The sequence below is a fragment of the Melanerpes formicivorus genome, unplaced genomic scaffold, assembly GCF_026170545.1.
Source record: "Melanerpes formicivorus ecotype bairdi unplaced genomic scaffold, bMelFor1.0.p_v2 SCAF_232, whole genome shotgun sequence".
NCBI lineage: Eukaryota > Metazoa > Chordata > Aves > Piciformes > Picidae > Melanerpes > Melanerpes formicivorus.
This window is the reverse complement of record NW_027142584.1, coordinates 324,202-346,215: the sequence shown is the minus strand read 5'-3', so window position 1 is coordinate 346,215 and position 22,014 is coordinate 324,202. Positions and strand designations below refer to the sequence as shown.

The window sequence follows — 22,014 nt, the reverse complement described above, 5'->3', positions numbered from 1 at the left end:
TGCAACCCCCTGTTTTAAAATGTGAAGTGGTGTTTTCTTGCAGGACACGATGAGAATGTGATTTAAGTTCGCTTTCCCCCATTTCTTCCTCGTGTTGCGCTGACACGGTTGTTCAAAGAAATTGTGCTTTTGGAAGGAAAAGGTTAAAGTTTGCTACTGATATTCATCAGGAGATGGATATTTAATCTTTAATCTCTTGTTCTAGGCCCCTACTTCGGATCAACTCATTATCCCGAATAAACGATGTGTCATTCCCATTATTTATGTTTCACTGCAGCCAAAGTATCTGGACCTCGTTTTGGTAAGCGCCATTCATTTCGACCCATTCAGTATTAATCTCCCTCCTAACATCTTTCCTGTCCTATGTGCTGTCCCCTATTTGCTTTTATGTTTTCCGCAGAGTGTTTATAAAAGGATAATCTTTTACAAAGCAGACAGAATTTTTGTGTATAAACTGCTCTGTTTGAATGCCTCATTGATATACCATCTAAACTGAAGTGTTCAGCAAGATTAGTGCATCCACTGAGCCACTGAACTGGGTAAAAATATGGGAACTGCTCCTTTCTTTATAGCGAGAGAGGGGAGCTAATGATGCCATCTTCTTTTAAATGGGATACTTTTAGCAGATGGACTCTGAGAATATGAATACATTCCACAAATAATAAACAATCAACAAAGGAGCTGGTTTGCTGTGACAAATTAAAGGAGAAGAAAGCACGGAATATATAGGTTATGTGAAGACCCTCGAGACAACTTCCACCACAGTGGAACTGGTGTAAATGCAGAATAATGCCGTCAAAATGACGCGAATGAATGGGGTTTTTTACATCACCGCTGCTCACATCAGCATCAGGTCCCTTTGTGTCTTAATTGCCAATGACTTCAGCTAGGAGAGGGATTTGCGATGCCTTGAAATGCAAATGTTGCATTTTCTCGTTTCTCTCGTGCGGGTATAAATTTCCAGTGAGAATGTTTTGAGGATGATCCCCTCCTTTTTGTGTGTGTGTGTGAGAAATAAATAAATAAAGACTGCCTGGCACACATAATGTACACTTATGTCGGCTGTCTCCTTTGCAATGTGTATCTGCTGACATCGGGTGCCACTGACACACCCTCCGAGACGCTGACACTTTATGTTAGGAGAACGCAGTATGCGAGCGGTTCTGTGCCCGTATTCCCACATTCAGATGGGAAGAATCCCAAACAGACATGTGGCAGTATCATTTGAATGGCATAGATACTTAAATACATTTGTCACTTTGTGCGCTTGCCAGCTCTTCTTTGAAGATATAAACCACCAAAAACACTCCAAATTTCATCCATCCCCACTGCGTCAACATGCAGCCCCGTTTAGCATGTTATTTTGGTTAAATTGCACTATTGTTGTCCATCTATTATGACATAAATTAGGATGGGTGCCCTTGCATTAACATGAAATGAAAACTGTAAGAAAGAGTTGGGGGAAAAAGAAAACAGTGCGAGAGTCATGCCATGCGTTTAGCAGCGGAGGAATGTGAGGAGGAGTATTAGAGAGGCAGGAGGCCCAGAAGGTGTCAGGTGCCCCTCTTTCTGGCTTTAAAAGGGATCACTCAAATGCTTGTGAGAATCAGAGAATTATAGAATCAATAAGGTTGGAAGAGGCTGCATGTTGGGTGTGGTTCAGCACCACCTTGGAGGACTGTGCAGAGAGAGGAATGAGACCACTCTAGATGGCTCTCCTTGTCATTTTGAATTCACCTCCCCCACTGATATGACCCAGAGCTGACTTCTAGTAAGAAAACACTGTCCATGGCTATTTCTGGAGTCTGTCAACACCACTGCAAGGTTAGTGAGAGCAGTTTGTGGGTCGGGGACAGGGGTAACCCAGCTTACACACCCAGCTTTATGAGTTGCTGTTGCTCTTTGGAGATAGTTTGTGTAATTTAATATACAGAAGCGGTCTCAAGGAAATAATTGCCTATTCAGGCCTAAGAAGACTGGTAATAAGAAAATGAGTCTGTCACTTTCTGGTTGCCATGAATATGATGATGTAAACCAGAAGGTATTTACTGATAGACCCCTGAAAATTTCTGATCTTTTTACCAGTGCAGATATGACCCATAAAGTAAATAAATAGAGACATTCTTCTTCCCAAGGTGATCAGATATGACCTTCCTTGACTAAAAGTTTTAGTGAAAGTGAAGTACTTGCAAGTGTAATTTGTTGTCTAGTAATTTTGTGTGATGAACCACCAGGTTCCTGAAAATCATAGAATCATAGAATCAATAAGGTTGGAAAAGACCTCAAAGATCATTGAGTCCAACCTGTCACCCAAGACCTCATGACTGCTAGACCATGGCACCAAGTGCCACATCCAGTCCCCTCTTGAACACCTCCAGGGACAGTGACTCCACCACCTCCCTGGGCAGCACATTCCAATGGCCAATCAGTCTTTCTGGGAAGAACTTCTTCCTAACATCCAGCCTAAACCTCCCCTGGTGCAGCTTAAGACTGTGTCCTCTTGTTCTGGTGCTGGCCACCTAGGAGAAGAGACCAACCCCCTCCTGGCTACAACCTCCCTTCAGGTAGTTGTAGACAGCAAGAAGGTTTCCCTTGAGCCTCCTCTTCTCCAGGCTAAGCAACCCCAGCTCCCTCAGCCTCTCCTCACAGGGCTGTGCTCGAGACTTCTCCCCAGCTTTGTTGCCCTTCTCTGGACATGTTCCACAACTCAACATCTTTCTTAAACTGAGGGGCCCAGAACTGGACACAGGACTCAACATGTTGCCTACCCAGTGCTGAGTCCTGCTAGCCCAGGTTTAGGAGAGAAAGCATGATTAAATTGCCAATGATATCAAGTATGAATTTCCAGGCCAGAAAGGAGGAGAGAATACTAGACTGACAGTGGATCTTGAAAGAGGCAGGCCATCCCATCTTCTCTGAGCTGTGAAATCTGTCAGAAGATAGTGTATTTGCAGGAGCTTACTGTAGACACTGAAGCAGTATATCTTGTTGGTATAAGGGCACAGAGATCTAGGCACTAAGACGATTAATACCATGTCTCAACAAAAGGGATTTCCTGCATTTATATTGCTCAGAAATAGCTTTCCATAAATTTAATGTGAGTACTTGGCAAACGAAGCAGCCATCAAATACCAATAAAAATATGTTTGTGATACCTGCAATATACACCTAAAGAACCAGAGAACATTAATATTCCAGAAGGACTCATCAGGTACCCATAAAAATTGGATGTTACAGAGACTCTGTCAAGGTTGAGAGGTTCAGACCTTACCCTGCCATAAACCTTTACATTGTAATTGTTGTGGTTTTTTTTCTTACTGTGAAAAAACAAGATTTCACACTTGCAGTGTGATTGAGGTGAGTGCTGACTGACCAGGAAGCTCCAGCATGCCTGGGATTAATTTAAGCTGTCAATCACATGTGGGATTCCTTCTCTTAGGGATCAGTCTGGGCTTTTGGCAGTCAGGGGCAAAGTCCCTCTGGCTCCCAGAACCTGGGGAAGCCCGAGAGGCAGAGAGGGAGAGGGGTGCAAGGCATTGGTTGCTGTGCAGCCATGGAAGTCTCTTCAAATAGTATTCCTCACAGGGCACCAGTTGTAGCTCCACAGGCAGTGTGACTCCATGTGAGGGTCCAGGGGCTAACAAGTGCAACTTCTTTTGGGGATCAGCAGAGCAGAGAGGCTGCACTAGCTTCTATGATAGGATTGCATTTTTCTCTTATCCCATTTTCTCTGCTCCCCCCACCCTCCTCTACAAATGAAAAGAAATTAAGCTCTTCCGGGGGTCCTGCCTGGGATAACCACCCCTGGGCCACTTCACTTTAAGAGAATAATTAGGAATGTTTCCTACAGATGCCGTCTGAGCACACAGAAATGCCAGAGTGACAGACACAGCTTAAATCCCTAGACTGCCAGACAGATAAAGATGGTCTATTCCAAAATCTGCCTATCCCTTGTATTGCAATGTCAAAGTGAAGCAGGAACCTTTCACACATCATCACTTCTGTTAGCTTAAGTCCCCATCCTTGCACCCTTACTCATGATTAGTAAGGCTTTACTGCACAAGAAGCGCTGCTGACTTCTGCAGGCTTTCAGGCAAGGTCCTGGAACAAGAACTGATTTAAACCTGCACTTGGGATTCAAGCATCAAAACTGCAACAATTCCTTAGCTACATTTAAGGCAGCACTATATTGTATTTTTTAATCAATTTAGGAATCAAATCCAGGAAGAGAAAAAATGGTTTGTTTGTTTTATTTTTACCTGGCTATGAGTACCCAAGGGCTCAGATAAGTAAATATGAATGTGCTTACAGGTTTTTATTGCCCTCCCCAAAGAAGCCTGTTTGGGCTGGAAGGCAGGTTTCAAACCCAGAACAGACAGTTGTAACTGTGCTGCCTTATGTACATAGCCCAGGCCACTCATTTTGCACCCACCATTTCACTTCATGGTGTCATTTCACTTCATGGTGCCATTCTACTTATTTCTGCACATCTGAATGCATCCCTACACAAAGTGTTTTGCCAAATGAGGTTTTTTTGGACCTCATTTGCCCCCTCCTCCCCTCCCCCCCCCCCCCCCCAAAGATCTGGATTTTGGGTCACTTCTGAGTTCAGAAAAATGTTCTGGTGAAAGCTAAATCAGTTAACACCAAATTGGGTTGATAGGGGGATCCTTGTCTTCTCAGCTGACAGTATGAAACCAGATAAAGGGGTTGATTTGACAGCTGAATAGATTTCCAAACAGGGGTCATTTTCTCCCATGGCCAAATAATATGATAGAGATATGCAAGGGTATGTGTGTGCCTTTCAACAGCAGGCAGAGTCCAAGAGCTTACTTATCTCTAACAGCTTCTCTGGTGTCTAAAATATAGAATGCAGAATTTCTAAACAATCAAGGAGCAGATACTTTTAGGGTTTTTTTTCTGCCTTGAGTGACCAACCACACCAGGAGAACTTGGGTTCACATTCTCAGTAGTGCTGTGTGTTTTCATCAGGAGCCCTAACACTGAAGCTTTGAGAAAATCATTACCATGAAGGAATGAGCCTTTACAGTTTAGTAATGCAATTTTCATAGTGCTTCTGCACAAAATGCCACCAACTACCTCACATTTCATTTATTCCACATTGAACCTGATGAACTATTGGTCCTCTGGAATTGTTGTTGCCTTCATGGAAGCATATGTGAAAAAGAAATTGGATGATGAATCTATTGGGGACAAATTTTGGTTTCTTTGCAGCAGCTGATGTGGAGAAAAGTCTCCATTACTTCCAGGTGGTAAGTTTGCTTTCAAAGAACATGATGGAATGGAATGGAATGGAATGGAATGGAATGGAATGGAATGGAATGGAATAGACTAGGATAGGATAGGATAGGATAGGATAGGATAGGATAGGATAGGATAGGATAGGATTAACCAGGCTGGAAAAGACCTTTGAGATCATCGAGTCCAACCTACCACCCAACACCATCTAATCAACTAACCCATGGCACCAAGTGCCTCATCCAGTCTTTTCTTAAATACCTGCAGAGATGGTGACTCCACCACCTCCCTGGGCAGCACATTCCCATGGCCAATCTCTCTTTCTGGGAAGAACTTCTTCCTAACATCCAGCCTAAACCTCCTCTGGCACGGCTTGAGACTGTGTCCTCTTATTCTGGTGCTGGTTGCCTGGGAGAAGAGACCACCCCCCACCTGGCTACAACCTCCCTTCAGGGAGTTGTAGACAGCAAGAAGGTTTCCCCTGTGCCTCCTCTTCTCCAGGCTAAGCAACCCCAGCTCCCTCAGCCTCTCCTCACAGGACTTGTGCTCCAGACCCCTCCACAGCTTTGTTGCCCTTCTCTGGACATGTTCAAGCAATTCAACATCTTTCCTAAACTGAGGAGCCCAGAACTGGACACAGTTTATTTACTGTTTCAGTTTTTATGGCAATTCTGTCATTCTCTCACTTTTTATTTATTTATTTATTTATTTGTCCAGCAGCTGTAAATGTGGAAGAACTCTTGGACTGTGTTTCTGTCATGATCTCTTTTTTTCTTCCGCTTTTGCTTCCCTTTTTTTCCCCATGTCCTTTTTGTCAGATCAGTTTTGGCATGTTGCAGATCTCCTAACCAGCAGTGGTGGCTTGAGGTTTGGATGTGGAGGCTGTGAACATACTGAGACTGAATTTCTTGAATACCACATTCTTTTTTTTCCTGGAATTAAGTATGCTGTCATTCACTGAGGGAGAGTGAGGAGGAAAGCAGCTTTAAATTTGCACTGGAAGCAACTGATAATTATTTGCATCCCAAGGTTGTTGCTGGGCTCTGTGAAACAAACTTGAGGTTTCCATTCAGTTTCTTAGGGGGGACAGTCTCAAGCTGCACCAGGGGAAGTTTAGGCTTGAGATGAGGAGAAAGTTCTTCACAGAGAGTTGTCAGCCGTTGGAATGTGCTGCCCAGGGAGGTGGTGGAGTCACCATCCCTGGAGGTGTTCAAAAAAGGATTGGACATGGCACTTGGTGCCATGGTTTAGTAGTCATGAGGTGTTGGGTGACAGGTTGGACTTGATGATCTTTGAGGTCTTTTCCAACCTTCTTGATTCCATGATTCTATGAGAGTCTTTTCCAACCTGAATGTTTCTGTGATTCTGTGAATGACTTAACCCAGATTATCACCCCTGACATTGTGCAAATTATTAAACCAATACAAGGCTGAATTAATTGGCATTATTGTATCATAGTATCATAGTATCATTCAGGGTTGGAAGGGACCACAAGGATCATCTAGTTTCAACCCCCCTGCCATGGGCAGGGACACCCCACACTACATCAGGCTGCCCAGAGCCTCATCCAGCCTGGGCTTAAACACCTCCAGGGACAGGGCCTCAACCACCTCCCTGGACAACCCGTTCCAGGGTTTCACCACTCTCATGGTGAAGAACTCATTGTGCTCAACTCTATTACCAGATAAAACAGAAAAGAGCTGAAACAATCTGGAATAACTCCAGTAGGTAAGAAACACCCAGAATTAACAAGGTGACAAGTGGGGGCAGGTTTTTTTCTCTCTCTCTTTCTCTGAGTGGCGGCTGTGTGATTTTCAACAAGCATGCAGCGTGCTCGTATCTCTGTGCTCTGTAGTGCAAATGAAACTGATGTGATGTTGACCAGTACCTAGAGAGGAACTGGGGCCTTGTCCCTGTCGGCGTAGCCCTGCTCCATAATGAATTTTACTTTCATTGTGACATTTTGAAGGTACTACATGGTAATGACACATTGCTCCAGTAATTTTTGTACAATGTCTCTATGAGCTCTCCCCATCTGTCATGACAGCATTAGTCTTGGCATCTCCTGATGAAAGAATCAAAATTAAAAGGGAGAACACAAAGTCAATTTCTAATGGGTTCCAAATACCCATATCTTACAAGCGTGAATTAAATATTGCTCTCATCTTGCAGCCTTCGAGCCCTATTACATGGATAAACCCCCCACAAAACTATTTAAAATTACAAAAATCCTGTTAAAAGCTGAAATACATATATAAAGTAAAAGAATATTCATCTGTTTAAGCTAACCTGTTGATAGGCCGTCAGCTGTCATTTGATTTGCACTTCATTTGAATTAGTAAAAAGTAAACCATAAGCATTGTGATTTACTGTAATAAAAAAGCTATTACAGAGGACCTTCATCATAAGCTTCTTTGTCATAAAGCTATTGTATCTTGCTTGCAATCACTAAACACTGTTAAAAACATTTCCTAATACAGTTCTGCCTGATGCAATGTACAAATTCCTTTGCTTCAAAGACTAACTGTCTTTGAGTCTTTAGAGACAAACTGGAAGTTTCTTATTATATATACACACAGAATCACAGAATCAGAGAATCACCAAGATTGGAAGAGACCTCAAAGATCATCAGGTCCAACCTGTCACCACAGACCCCATGACTAAACCATGGCACCAAGTGCCACGTCCAATCCCCTCACCTCCAGGGATGATGACTCTACCACCTCCCAGGGCAGCCCATTCCAATGGTGAATGACTCTCTCAGTGAAGAACTTTGTCCACACCTCCAGCCTAAACTTCCCCTGGCACAGCTTGAGACTGTGTCCTCTTGTTCTGGTGCTGGTTGCTTGAGAAGAAACCAACTCCCTCCTGGCTACAACCACCCTTCAGGTAGTTGTAGACAGCAATAAGGTTTACCCTGAGCCTCCTCTTCTGCAGGCTAAGCAATCCCAGCTCCCTCAGCCTCTCCTCGTAGGGCTGTGCTCAAGGCCTCTCCCCAGCCTCATTGCCCTTCTCTGGACATGTTCAAGTGTCTTAATGTCCTTCTTAAACTGAGGGGCCCAGAACTGGAATCACACACCAAGCTCTCTCTCTCTCTCACAAACACACACTGAGCTCAAGTTTGCCCACAGCCATTAAAGTACCTTAATGCCTCCTACTTTATTTTAAATAACCCTTGGACAAACAACATCTAGTTACTCAAATACACCAATTTGTTTGCTCCTATGAAAAGTGTAATGGATTTTATATTGATTTCAGTCCCATATCTCCTTTTAAATATTGCTTCTCCTAGATATGCTACTTTTTGGAGTTAATAATGCCTCGAGGAACTAGGTGCAGTTGCTGGACTGGATACTAACACTACTTTCTTTGCTGTTACCTCATGCATGGTATGTGAATAGTCTCCCTGGCTCTTGTCTATCCTGTCTGATCATGGCAGTGTCATAGTTCCTCACAGGAGACATGATCTGCCTATCTGTTCGTTGTAGCACTCCTCAGGTTCTCACAGACAGGGATGCAAAGAGAGAACAAGAGGACACAGTCTCAAGCTGCACCAGGGGAGGTTTAGGCTGGATGTTAGGAAGAAGTTCTTCATAGAAAGAGAGATTGGCCATTGGAATGTGCTGCCCAGGGAGGTGGTGGAGTCACCATCACTGGAGGTGTTCAGGAGGAGACTTGATGGGGTGCTTGGTTGCATGGTTCGGTTGATTAGATGGTGTTGGGTGATGGGTTGGACTCAATGATCTCAAAGGTCTCTTCCAACCTGGTTGATTCTATTCTATTCTATTCTATTCTATTCTATTCTATTCTATTCTATTCTATTCTATTCTATTCTATTCTATTCTATTCTATTCTATCCTATCCTATCCTATCCTATCCTATCCTATCCTATCCTATTCTACCTGGGGGGGTGCCCAGGCACCACAAGATTCCCCAGCATGCCTCCAAAGCATTGGGCACTCCTGTGTGCCCACACCAGAGTTATTAACATGTCCCAGTTGACTACCTGGCACTATCCACAGTGCCACATGCTCACATTGCAGCTCACCACTTCTGTGCCCTGTCCCCACAGCATCCCCACAGTGCAGGTAACCACCCATGCCACCGCCTCTGCTGCTCCCGGGGGGAAAAAGTCTGTCCTTCCCCAGAAATTTTGTCCTTGAACCAGAAGTGATGTGTGCTTGGTCCTTTTCACAGGTAGGCTAATAGTTGGCTATCAAGGGCAGTAAAAGTTTCCAAGGGGGTAAGGGGACATACTTCAGGAATGATAGCTAAAGGCAGAGGAGGCAAGGGCAGTACTGGGTGCATTCCTGGCCTTAGACATAACTCTGAACTCCTAAAGAGTTGCTTGCCTCTGGAGCACGACACAGAATTCAGCTTGCAGTTCAGAGGTACAGGCTAGATTTGAGGCTGGAGTGGTTAAGGATGGACAGCAGAGGTGCCTGGCAGAAAAAGGCAGCTGCATGACTTAAGACCATGGGGCTACATTTTCCCTGAAGTTCTTCTGAAAACTGGGGCAGTGTACACTTTTGACAAAAAGATAGTCCAGAACCTGGAATTGAGGGTAAGAAAATTGCTAGCCCTCACTTTTGTCCTCTGTATTTCTGCAGACATTCCACCAAGGACACTTTCTGCTTTTGAGCTGCCTTCAAGGCTGGGCTACAACCTGGCCTGTGTTCTTTGTTTTTCATCTTTCTTTGGGTTTTCTAGGTCATGGCTCATAGAGGGCCTTTAGGTGTCTTTAATTTAAATGGCCTCAGCTTGACTTCAGATGGCAACAGGAAAGAGGGATGTCTTCTCAGCACTCATACAAAGTTGTGCTCAATGTGTGCTGGTCCCTGCAAAAAGGCCTAGCCCACATAGAGATAAATTTTCTTTTCACCTCCCAATGGGGCAAGAAATGCCTGATGAGCTGCTTACTGTGAGCTAGATGAGATCAATGCCATTTACTTATACCTGGGATCACAGGAAATAGTTCTCATTTGAGAACAGTTAAGTGTGAGCCAGTGGTTTAGACTAGATGTTCTCCTGAGGGCCCCTGCAACTTGAATCATCCTATGATCCTATGATCCTATTTATGTTTGATGGTACCATGGATCAATACAAGTTCAGCACATTCAAACAGCAGAAAACCATCCAAATCCTTTGGGATGCATTTTCAGCCTGGCAATGAAAGTGGGGCTGCTGTAGGGCTAACACAACATCTTGCTTTAAGGTCATGATGGTGGTCCTTTTGCCTTCCAAAATTAACAGTGATTAATTGATCATTCACTGCTGGAGGGCAGTGTGATTTCTGTGGGAGGAGCTCATGTGCCCATAGGCACTAAGACATGAAGGACCACTAGGTCTCTCGAAATTCAGCTGTGTGCTTAGTGCATGAAGCAGTGACAGAGCTCCTGTATAATGACATACTTCAGAATTGGTTTTGTAGCATTGAGTGGAATTGTGATGTGACAGTACCTAAAAATAGGGCAATGAGCTGACACTGAGGAGCACCTCACCATCTTGCCTGTGAAGTGGTGAGTTTGCTTCCTCTTGGTTTGGCTTTCCCCAAAGCCTCCTGCTTCTCTTCTTGTCAGTCCTCACAAGTCAGAGGCTGTCATGTCACAAAACTGATATGGCTGGGTGTGCTACTTCAGGGTTTCAGCAGATCCTGTATTTGGAGTAGCTTGAAAAGTGTCTAGTGGCTTTGTCACATGATTCCTCTGTAGTGTGAGACCAGCCGGCAGGGAGCCGTGAGCTCACATGTTTAGATGGCTTAGTTTGTGCACTCAGATAAAGTGAATATCTGCTTGGCAGTGTTTTACAGCAACTGAACATTCCTGACGCTGCCTCTTTTCATCCTTCTGCTCCCTCTTCCTTAACAGCAGAATCAGCAGCTGTAACAACACATGGAGGACACTTGGCAGCTGCAAGACACAGATGCTGAGCTCTGTAATAAACTTCTCCTATAGAAGAATCTGAGTGCTTTTGCTGGCTGCTTAAAAGTCCTTATTGCTCTCTGACTCACTTGCTCAACAAGCAGTTACAGTGTGCTGATGGCTGTTGGTAATCACTCTTGGGGTTATGAGGACCAATCTAATTGACCTGCTTAGTCCTTTTGGATGCTACCACAGCCTAGCTTTAATAATTTGTAAGTGAATTGCATGCATTCATGGTAGATATTTAAAAATAATGTGAAATGTTTTAGTGGGCCATTGTTTTTTATATCTAGAGATAGGCAATAGGCCTGGTTTTGATCACAAGTCACAACAGTGCAAACCAGGAATAACTTCACTGCTGTTAAAGGGGTATAAGCTATTATAAAACAAATGTGAGTGAGGTTGGGCTGAAGGGAAAGCTTTAAATGAAGTCTGCATTGCCTGCTAAGGAAATGGCCTATCTTTAATATCACAAAGCCTGGTGTTTGTTGGAATTGGCCTGCGATAAGGCCGTGGATAAAGACTCACGGCAGCAGGCTAGCGTTAGGGTGGTAGGATGGTTCATTTCAGAAAAGCTTTGTGGAAGTGTGTTTTAAGGAGGCATTTGAATTTTCAGAGAACAGCCAACTTGGAAGGTTGTCCTGGAGTCTAAAGAGCACTGGGAAAGAAACCAGAAACAGACACTTGTGGAGATAAAGGCAGAAACTGTGCAGTGAGTCTGGTACGTGGCCAAGAAAAGGAAGGATGCTAGAAAGAGATGGTTGGAGATGCGAGGAAGAGAGGAGCTCTAAACATAAGGAATCATAGCTTAACCTTTGTGTGCAACATGAGGGGAAGTGCTGAGGGAAAATAGGTGAAGATTGGCATGTTCAGTGATGGGGGAAATGTTTTTTTTGGGAAAGGTTTCTTCTGTCTAAGGAAAACTAATCACAATAGCAAAGTTGTGGCGCTAGTGGGAGTGAGAAGCACAGGCACAAGGAGTGGTGTAGGGTGCTGTGGACAGGGCAAACCTTGTATTCAGTGAAACAGGGCTAAAGGGGGCCAACCTCAACTGAATGGACACAAGAAATGCTGAGATAACATAATGGTGGGGCAGGCTCTCACACTTTTTCTTGGAAAATGGTGTGACTGGGTGGCTCTCTGAAGTACCTGCACACATGCACATGTAAGACATGCAGCACAGCAAGCAAGAAGAACTGGCAGTGTGTATGCAGTTACAGAACTGCAGCCTCACTGGAGTGCCAGAGATACATAGTGGGATAGCTCACATGACTTGAGTGCTGCCTTGGCCCTGAAGGAAGCTGTCATGGCCTTCCATGTGAGAAAGCAGCAGGGATGCATTGAGATGTTCCTGGGCATGTGTGACAAACCAGCTGAGATCTTATGGGACAGGATTGGCAGGCAAATCAACATGGGCAAAATTATGATGGGTGTCTGCCATAGATGTATATGAGGCACTCTTCAGACAACTGTAAGAAACCTGATGTTTGCAGCTTCTGGTCCTCATGGGAGACTTGACCACCCTGATATCTGCTGGAAAAGCATCACAGCTGGGCACAAGCAATTCACAAGGTTTCTGAAGTGCAATGATGACAACTCCCTGACACGGGAGCTTGAGGAGCTTGACAAGGGGAGGCATTCTACTGGACCTCAGATAGAAAACAAGGAAGAACTGTCACATAGGTGAAGGTCAGAGCAGTCTTGACTGTAGTGACTGTAAGATGGAAGAGTTTAGGATGCTGAGGGAATGGACCAACAAAAAAAAAACCACCAATAATTAAAACCCAAGGCTTCAGGAAAGCAGAGTTCAGCCTGTTCAGGGATATGCTTCAGTACAAGGGAGACATAAAATATTGGAACAAGTCCAATGAACAGTCAAGATGATGATTAAGGGACTGGAGTGTGTACCGTACAGAGGAGAGATAAAGCTGTGCCTTTTCAGCCCAGGGAAGGCTGCGAGGGGTTGTATCGATGTGTATGAATAACTGATGAAGAGAAATAGAGAAGATGAAGACATTTGCTTCTTAGTGTTTCCCAGTGACAGAAGCAGCAGCAATGGGTGCACTCTGAAATGCGAGAAATTCCATTCAAACAGTAGAAAACATCTTGTTTACCATGAGGGTTCTGAAATACTGGTGTAGGCTGCTCAGTGAGGTGTTGAAGTGTCTGTCTGTGGACATATACAAACCCCAGTGCACACAGTTCTCTGTAGCATGCTCTTGCTGAATGTGTTCCCTTTTCACCTCAGCGATTCTGTGATGCTCTGAACATGTTGTATACTAACACGCAGCTCAGGCTAGTGATAGCTGGTGGGAAATAGTTGCCAAAAAGCACATCTTCATCATATGTAAGGTGCAGTTTCCAGCAGGGGAGAGGTCTAAGTGGACAAGGGCACCAGTACAGAATAGGTGGATGCTTCATCTCAGCCAGCGCTAGTGTCACCTTGGCAAGAAGCTACCACCTACTCTATGCCTGAGGAGAAGACTCCTGTTTCCACTTCAGTTAGTCCTGTCTCCTTCATAAGACTGACATTCACACAAACATTTTTTAACTGGAAGAGGACAGTCCTATTTCTAGTTTGCACAGGAGATGTTTTCCTGTGACCTTTTTGTGTCCTTGTATTCTAGCATTTAAAGACAAACAGCTGTCCCAAGCTTCAGCTGGAGGAGGAAAAGGAAGACACCATCAAGCATGAATGTTAGTAAGTCACTTTTCCTCTCATTGTCTGGTCTATCTAGGATAATTTTTAGCTTTAGAAACAATTGTCTCCCTGATTCCCTTACAACTGATAGTTTTAACTAGTATTGGACATTAGCACTTCCAAATTCCTTCTTAAAAGCCTTGTTTCATTTGGTGTACCTTGGCAACTGACCTGCTGCTTTGATGGATGCCTGTTAAGTGTTTTGGAAAGCAGCTATCAACACTGAAATCTATTTTATATACCAATTGGTATCCTGTAATTTTATGATATTCAAAGATTCTGGATCTAAATACACTGCACCTAAAATTAATATATTAAACCCCCCTCTCCCCTCCCCCCCCAAATTAAAATATCTAGCATTCCTGCAAGTGCACCACAGATTAGGAAGAAAATGCCAACCTTCAAAAATAGGATTTAAATACCTGTTTCAGCAATGTTTTCATGCTGCTCTGCTTGCTTGAAAACATGTGAAGTATTTATTTTCAGTTCATATTATCTCATTATTGCAGGTTTCCTTTACAGCACGGCTCATTTTAAGCATTACAAAAAAGCCCAGTGATTTTTATCTGAGTTTTAGATTTTCCAGTAGTGCTCACTCACATATATAGTGCTAGTCAGAACTGATGTAGCAAACTGGTTTTGTTTGTTTCTTTCACTGCATTGATAGGCCAGCAGGCAAAATGTATTGTGGCAATTGTCTTTGAGATGCAAAGATAAATGTGAAGAGGAGCCAAGGACTATTGTAACAGAACTATTGTGTTAGGAAGTTGAAGGTGACTGTGTGGAACTTCTTACTCCCACTTATGTAACAACTGACAGCTCTCCAGCACAAGAAGGCCCAATCTTTTACCAAGTAGGCTCCATTTAGTTAACACAGATTGAGACACATTTTTCTCCATGTGAGTAACCCCACTGAGGTATGGGTGTTGTCCACCAGCATTAAGATGGTCACCAGAATAGGATCAAAGTCTACAAGGGAGGGAAATTTGAAAGTCCAGAGGATCTGCCCATCAAAATCAAATGCTGTGGATATCCTACCTTTAACTGTTACTGTAATTCATGCTTAGGGCACTCCTCTGATATTATTGTTTTTTCCCTGCTTAGGGGTAGTTCTGTGGTTCCTGTCTAAACTTATGGGTCCAGGCCATGGCAGGATGCAGGGTTACAGTTCCTCCTTGTTCAGGGAGTGCTGGGTCTCCAGTTCTGCTATGCACTCAGACTCCCTCTTCTTTTCTGCAGAGACCTGGGTGCAGTCTGGGAGAGTACCAAGACCTGAGTCCAAGACCTGTTGAAATTCTGGGTCCAACAGCTCAGACACAGCCTTAGGATCTCCTCTGTGAGTTAACTGTCTAGTTTGCATTTAATGAATTAAAAAGCAGTGAGTTGTCCATGTGCAGGGAAAATCAATTTAACCCTCTGTGGATATTGAAGGTATAATGACCTTTGGGGTCTTATCCTTATTGCCTGTGATGATCACAGAGAGAAGTAAATAAATTAAAATGAAGGATTAGCAAATTTTCAGCCAGGAGAAGAATAACAGGAGGCTGATAGAAACCAAACATGAGGCAGCATGAGTATAGGAAAACTACAAAGGAAGTCATGAAAGAACTGGTGGTATACACAGATTGACTGGTCTGGGGAAGGGGTGTTGGTGGATGAGATACAATAATGAAGGGAAGCTGTTTGATCCCTTGTAGCTCCTGGGTCAGTAGCAGCTGCACCTGCAACACCCCTAGACTCTGTGTGCTGGCCAACACAGTGACTGATTGTGCCTGCTGCTGTGCAAACATGGGCTGCCCTTCTCCTGTGTATCACTGCATGAATCAAACATCTGGACTCCAGAGATACATTATTAGTGCTTAACAACCTTGATTCAGTTATACTACAAGATGCATATCTTTTGCACAGTCTTGCACTGTGAAGGGCTTACAGGAATTGTAACTCTCAGGAGGGAGGGGAGAGCATGGAAACTCAGCTACTCTCTTATTTACACAGTCGATCCATAATACCACACAAAGAGGGTGGAGGTTGAAGAGTTTGTACAGCCTGATGCCAGGGATAATTTGAATGATTCTGCATTTTGAAGCTTCTCAATCGTATTTCCACATAGACAAAACCAAATTAGGGCATGATTTTCAGGCCTGGAATTTGGAAGTCAACAGTTGTGTATGTGGCCAGAGATAGAATAGAGTAGAATAGAATGGAATGGAATGGAATGGAATGGAATAGAATAGAATAGAATAGAATAGAATAGAATAGAATAGAATAGAATAGAATAGAATAGAATTAACCAGGTTGAAAAAGACCTTTGAGATCATTGAGTCCAACCTATCATCCAACACCATCTAATCAACTAAACCATGGCACTAAATGCCTCATCCAGTCTCTTCCTAAACACTTCCAATGATGGTGACTCCACCACCTCCCTGGGCAGAACATTCCAATGGCAAATCACTTTTTCTATGAAGAATTTATTCCTAACATCCAGCCTAACCCTCCCCTGGCACAGCTTGAAACTGTGTCCTCTTGTTCTGGTGCTGGCTGCCTGGGAGAAGAGACCAACCCCCACTTCTCTACAACTTCCCTTCAGGTAGTTGTAGACAGCAAGAAGGTCTCCTCTGAGCCTCCTCTTCTCCAGGCTAAGCAGCCCCAGCTCCCTCAGCCTCTCCTCACAGGGCTGTGCTGTGTGACTGCAGGCTTCTGCTGGTTTAAAACTCACTTTTCTTTCCTGACATTGCAAAGTAGATCACCATCAATAAGGCTTTTGCAAAAACCAGGAGTGCGAAGTGCCTCGCGTGGGCCAAATTCCACACCAGATAATTCCATTGAGGCGAGCGTTTCGGTTGGGCATTGTTATCTTCACTTCCTGTCTCATATTGCAGTGCTGTGCTCCTGAGCAGCTGCTGATTTCCTCCTCCCTTAGGCCTGGCTGCATGTCACCATGGGGCTGCAGCCCATGTCTCCTCCTTGCCCTTTGCTTTGCTCACAAGAGTTGTGCGGAAAGGAGGCAAATGATGGAAAGTATTTTGAATTCTTGTGTTGAAATTTATGTCTTCTACTGTGAATATATTTTTTTTTTTTGCTGTTATGGAGCAAAGTTGTATTTTTAAAAACTTTCCTGTTGTTTCTGCAGATCTGTCATCCATTTCTATGCACTTACTGGCTGCCCAGCGAGCAGTGAAAAGCTGCTGAAGTCATTAGTATTTTACACTTGAAAACAGCACAATGGTTTGAATTTTTCTTATACTCTCCGTTCAGGAATCCTCAGGTCCACTAAATGAGATACTACTACAATATAATTAATTAGGCTTCATAACAGCTTGGTGTGTTAGGAGGACATGGAGGCTGGGAGCACTGAAATTACCTGCCAAAGGCCATGGCATGAGCCAGCGGCATGGGCAGGAAGGCCATTCTGACTCCCTGAGTTCATCCCTGGATGTATTAGGTTTAGACAGCCTGCAAATCAGGTTATGGAAAAATACCCACCCTCAGCTGCTTAATGACAAGGCATCTGCCTTCATTTTTCCTCCAGATAATCCAAGACATCTTTGATTTGGTGAGTATCTGCTGCAGCAAGAGCCATCAGATAATAGAAGGGCGACATTCCTGCAGGATATGGCATATGCTAACTGTTCATTGAATGGGTTTCCCTGTCCATCATGTTGAATTTCTCAGTCAAGATCTTGCTAGTGCTTCTCTAAGGATAAGGCTTCTGCCACTATGACAGGGAGATATTCCACAAAGATGAGAGATCATGTGTCATTATAATCTCTGAGCACTGGGTTATTTCTCTGGACATTTCCAACATAAAATACCTCTTAGTTCTGTTTCAGGGGACAAAGAGAAAAATAGAGGAAGGACTCTGGTTTTGCACAGTCTGTTTTTCAGTGTAGTCAGCCTATTTCTCAGTGTTTAACTTCTGCTCTATGAGGTAACACACATTATGTGATGATTCTTTTGTTCTTGCACCCGGACATAATCCACTGAAGTAAACAGATACTTGCATGTTAAACAACTGCTCAGAGTAATTAAGGTAGCTTCCACTGGGCCCCTCATGATTTACCTTTTGTGAATCCTGCTGTTGCCTTCCTAAAAGACACCACAGGTGTGTGTATGGAAAGACTTAAAGCATTTTGATAATATGCACTGCTCAAGTAATCCTTTACTGACTTACTGTATATTTTGTACACATTCATTGCACTCCATTGTAGAGTGTAGATTTTGCTTGTAAATACAGCTTCATTTGCTTCTAACTGAGTTGGTCTGGCAAAGTTAATGTTGGGGGGGGGAAACTTCAACCCACCACACCGTCATACTTCTCAATTTGCCAGCAATGCATCTGGAGTTCTTCACATTCTTTCATAATTATTATTAACTAAAAGTCAATTCCTGCAGGCACTGCAGGGATTATGCAGCTAACTTTTACACACAGCCTCTCTAGGTTCAGTGGTTTTATTTGTGAGTAAAATCATACAATCGTAGAACCAATAAGGTTGGAAGAGACCTCAAAGATCATCGAGTCCAACCTGTCACCCAACACCTCATGACTACTAAACCATAGCACCAAGTACCATGTCCAATCCCCTCTTGAACACCTCCCTGGGCAGCACATTGCAACAGCAGCACATTCCGACTTTCTCCTCACCTCCAGCCTAAACTTGCCCTGGCACAGCTTGAGACTGTGTCCTCTTGTTCTGGTGCTGGTTGCCTGGGAGAAGAGACCAACCCCCTCCTGGCTACAACCTCCCTTCTGGTAGTTGTAGAGAGGAACAAGGTCTCCTCTGAGCCTCCTCTTCTCCAGGCTAAGCAACCCCAGCTCCCTCAGCCTCTCCTCACAGGGCTGTGCTCAAGGCCTCTCCCCAGCCTTGTTGCCCTTCTCTGGACATGTTCAAGTGTCTCGATGTCCTTCTTAAATTGAGGGGCCCAGAACTGGACAGAGTACTCAGTGCGGCGTAACCAGTGCAGATACAAGGGCACCATGACTTCCCTGCTCCTGCTGGCCACACTGTTCTTGATGAAGATGACAGAACCAGAGTGATGAAAATATGATACCAACACCCAAGTATCCCCAATCCTTCTGCTTTGTCTCCTTTGAGTCGTTCACATGCATAGTCAATAAAACTGGTCCCAGCACAGAGGATAACGTGCCCTACCATTAACATCTTTCCATTCTCAAAAGCTCTCTTTAATGACTCTTTGTTTTCTGTCACTTAACCCATTTCTTATAATCTTCAAAAATGTGTGATTATTAGTATGGTATTCCATGAGGGAATTTAGCAAAAGCATTTTGAAAATTCCAGTAAATTAATATCTTACTGATTGCCTTTATCTACTGGTTTGTTAACTCTTTGCAAGCAAGCCCAAAATATTGTGCTTTTCAACATAATTAAATAGCTTGGAGAAGATGCACACACAAAAAATTCAGATATTATTTGACAGCTGCTATAGCAGAGCTGTGCTCAGATTAGCACCATTCTTCTCTCTGTACTTAAGAAGTCTATTTAATTTCCTGACATCTCCCTATTCTAGTCTACCACTAGTTCAAGGTGGAAGTGATAAGTCTGCAGCATCTCAAGTGCGCTGGTGTTAGCTCTTGGGAAGTCAAGAGGAAGGAAATAACAGTCCATAAAGTTTTGATTGCTTGGAAAAGAAGAGATGTTTGTGAAAAGTATGAGCAAGACCAGCTGCAAAGAGTTCAGGAGTGTACAGAAGTAGTCCAACATTGGCTGCTCACTCACTTTAGCTATTAATTGACAGCATTTCTTGTTGGAGATTGAGTAGATGAAGGCTGTTTTTCTCAGGGTCGTTAGGGGGCTATCTTATGTCATCTGCTTTTTAGTTAGTGAAGGGTTCACTTTAAAGATGGATGGAACAGCATGATCCAGAATGGTGTGGCAGGGAAGGTTTTGGCAAAAAATAGTGGCACTGAAGAAGTAAAATAAATGTGCCATGCTCTATTCCTCCCCCAATTTTAAAATATCAGCATTTTGCAAGCGATGGGCCATATGCTCCCAGGGCTTGCAAGCCAAAAAGTATAGCAACTTACTACAAAACCGCTCTCCAAATTCTACATGCAAGCCAAAACCTCCTACTTGGTATGCTGCCGTCATGCCAACTTGCAGAACAGAGATTGGGCCTCAGCAAAGAGATCTGCAAAAGAATGGCAGGTTGTGCACATGCACACGTAAAGGGAGATGCAGGCTGTGGATGACTGGTGTTGGAGTCAGGACACTTAGAATAGAGTAGAGTAGAATTAACCAGGTTGGAAAAGACCTTTGAGATCATCGAGTCCAACCTATCACCCAACACCATGTAATCAACTAAACCATGGCACCAAGGGCCTCATCCAGTCTGTTCTTAAACACCTACAGAGATGGTGACTCCACCACCTCCCTGGGCAGCCCATTCTCTCTTTCTGGGAAGAACTTCTTCCTAACATCCAGCCTAAACCTCCCTTGGCACAGCTTGAGACTGTGTCCTCTTGTTCTGGTACTGGTTGCCTGGGAGAAGAGACCAACCCCAATCTGGCTACAACCTCCCATCAGGGAGTTGTAGAGAGCAAGAAGGTCTCCCCTGAGCCTCCTCTTCTCCAGGCTAAGCAACCCCATCTCCCTCAGCCTCTCCTCACAGGGCTGTGTTCCAAACCCCTCCCCAGCTTTGTTGCCCTTCTCTGGACATGTTCAAGCAATTCAACATCTTTCCTAAACTGAGGGGCCCAGAACTGGACACAGGACTCAAGGTGTGGCCTAACCAGTGCTGAGTCCTGCTAGTCCAGCTTTAGAAGAGAAAGCATGATAAATTGCCAATGATATCAAGAATGAATTTCCAGGCCAGAATTCCCCATCTCCATAGAGTGAAGTCAACAAAGTCTCCTTGGGTTGCTCCTGCAGAGCTTTCTGTACAGAGGAAGCAGGATTGTGGGCCTGTGGTGCTGGCCCCAGCCAGCTTATGCTGAGAGAAGCATGGCTCTTTGGCGTAGGCACCATGGCAGGGTGACTTCAGTGGCTCTAGTCCTGCCCTGTTTTATAGAAACCATCCTGCATGCTTATGAAACCAGGTTCCTAAAGAGTATTAGTGCTGTCCAGAGATACATAGGCATTCCTCACCTATATCTCGCAGGCTTGTCTGTCTGTCTGAAGGAATGAAGGAGTGCTCTTTCTTCAAGCATTTTCTGTGTGGCAAAGCAATGCCAGAGTAAGCCCAAGCAAGGTCAATTTGCTTTCAAGAGAAATGTACATTTTACTCTAGCAAGACTAATAGTCAAGGCATGTGCAGGTACTGATGAATGCCACCCACTTGTGGGTCTTGTACAAGACCTAGTAGGATTATTTTCATGTTTCCTGACCCCTTGGTTCAAGGTCTTCCTGTTTCCATACTTTTCTATTTCTCCATGACAGACCATCTGGAGAGTACTTGATAATTTCTTCAGGGATACTTGCAATATTTTAGCCATTGGTGAGCTCAGAGCTCTCACCTTCTCTGGCTGGTACACTACATGTTCTCTGGCAGAGGTTTAAGTCAGTACTGATACTCAACTTTTCTGAACATTTTTGTGGGCTCAATACCATTGCAAAGAGGTAAAGATTGCCTATCTGAGGACCTGTTCAGACCACTACAGGCAGAGTGAATTGGGGTAATAAAATCACAGGGTAAGATGTGTGGAGTGGAGCATATGTTCTATCTCCATCAGGAGCAAACCAACTGCTGCTGGGAGGATGGGGCTGCAAATGGCCTCCAGACCAAACACTTGCTCAATTTGCACGCCTGCATGGATGCTGGTGGATCCAGCTGCTTCTTCCCCTGGCTGCCTTACACAGCCCTGAGGATGCTCAGGCACAAAGGGACAGAGCAGCTCTCTGGGGACCTATGAGCAGGCAAGAAGGTGGTCTTGGAAAACCCCACAGCTGTACCAAAATACAGCAGGTAAAGCTGAGATGTTGCAGGTTGGTAACTGGATGGGGAGTTTCTGAGAAATAGCTCATGCTATGTGCTTCAGAGTGCAGTTTTCTCCTTCCAATAGGTGGCAAATTCTACCTCTGGTACTGTCCTTTTGAGGCTGATGGATGAGTTAGGAAAAGTGATAAAGTCCATTTCCTTTAGTAGGAGTTAAATTTAAGCTTCTCCTGAACACTG

General features: G+C 44.1%; 1 long non-coding RNA gene across 1 annotated transcript in view; it reads left to right on the top strand.

Annotated features, from left to right (window-relative positions):
• The first annotated feature begins 214 nt into the window (after nucleotides 1-214).
• LOC137458188 (uncharacterized) overlaps nucleotides 215-22,014 on the top strand; it is a 67,858-nt gene continuing 46,058 nt past the window's right edge. Inside the window, exon 1 of the long non-coding RNA XR_010991597.1 lies at nucleotides 215-301. This is a non-coding gene — a long non-coding RNA (uncharacterized lncRNA). The remainder of the gene's footprint in view (nucleotides 302-22,014) is intronic.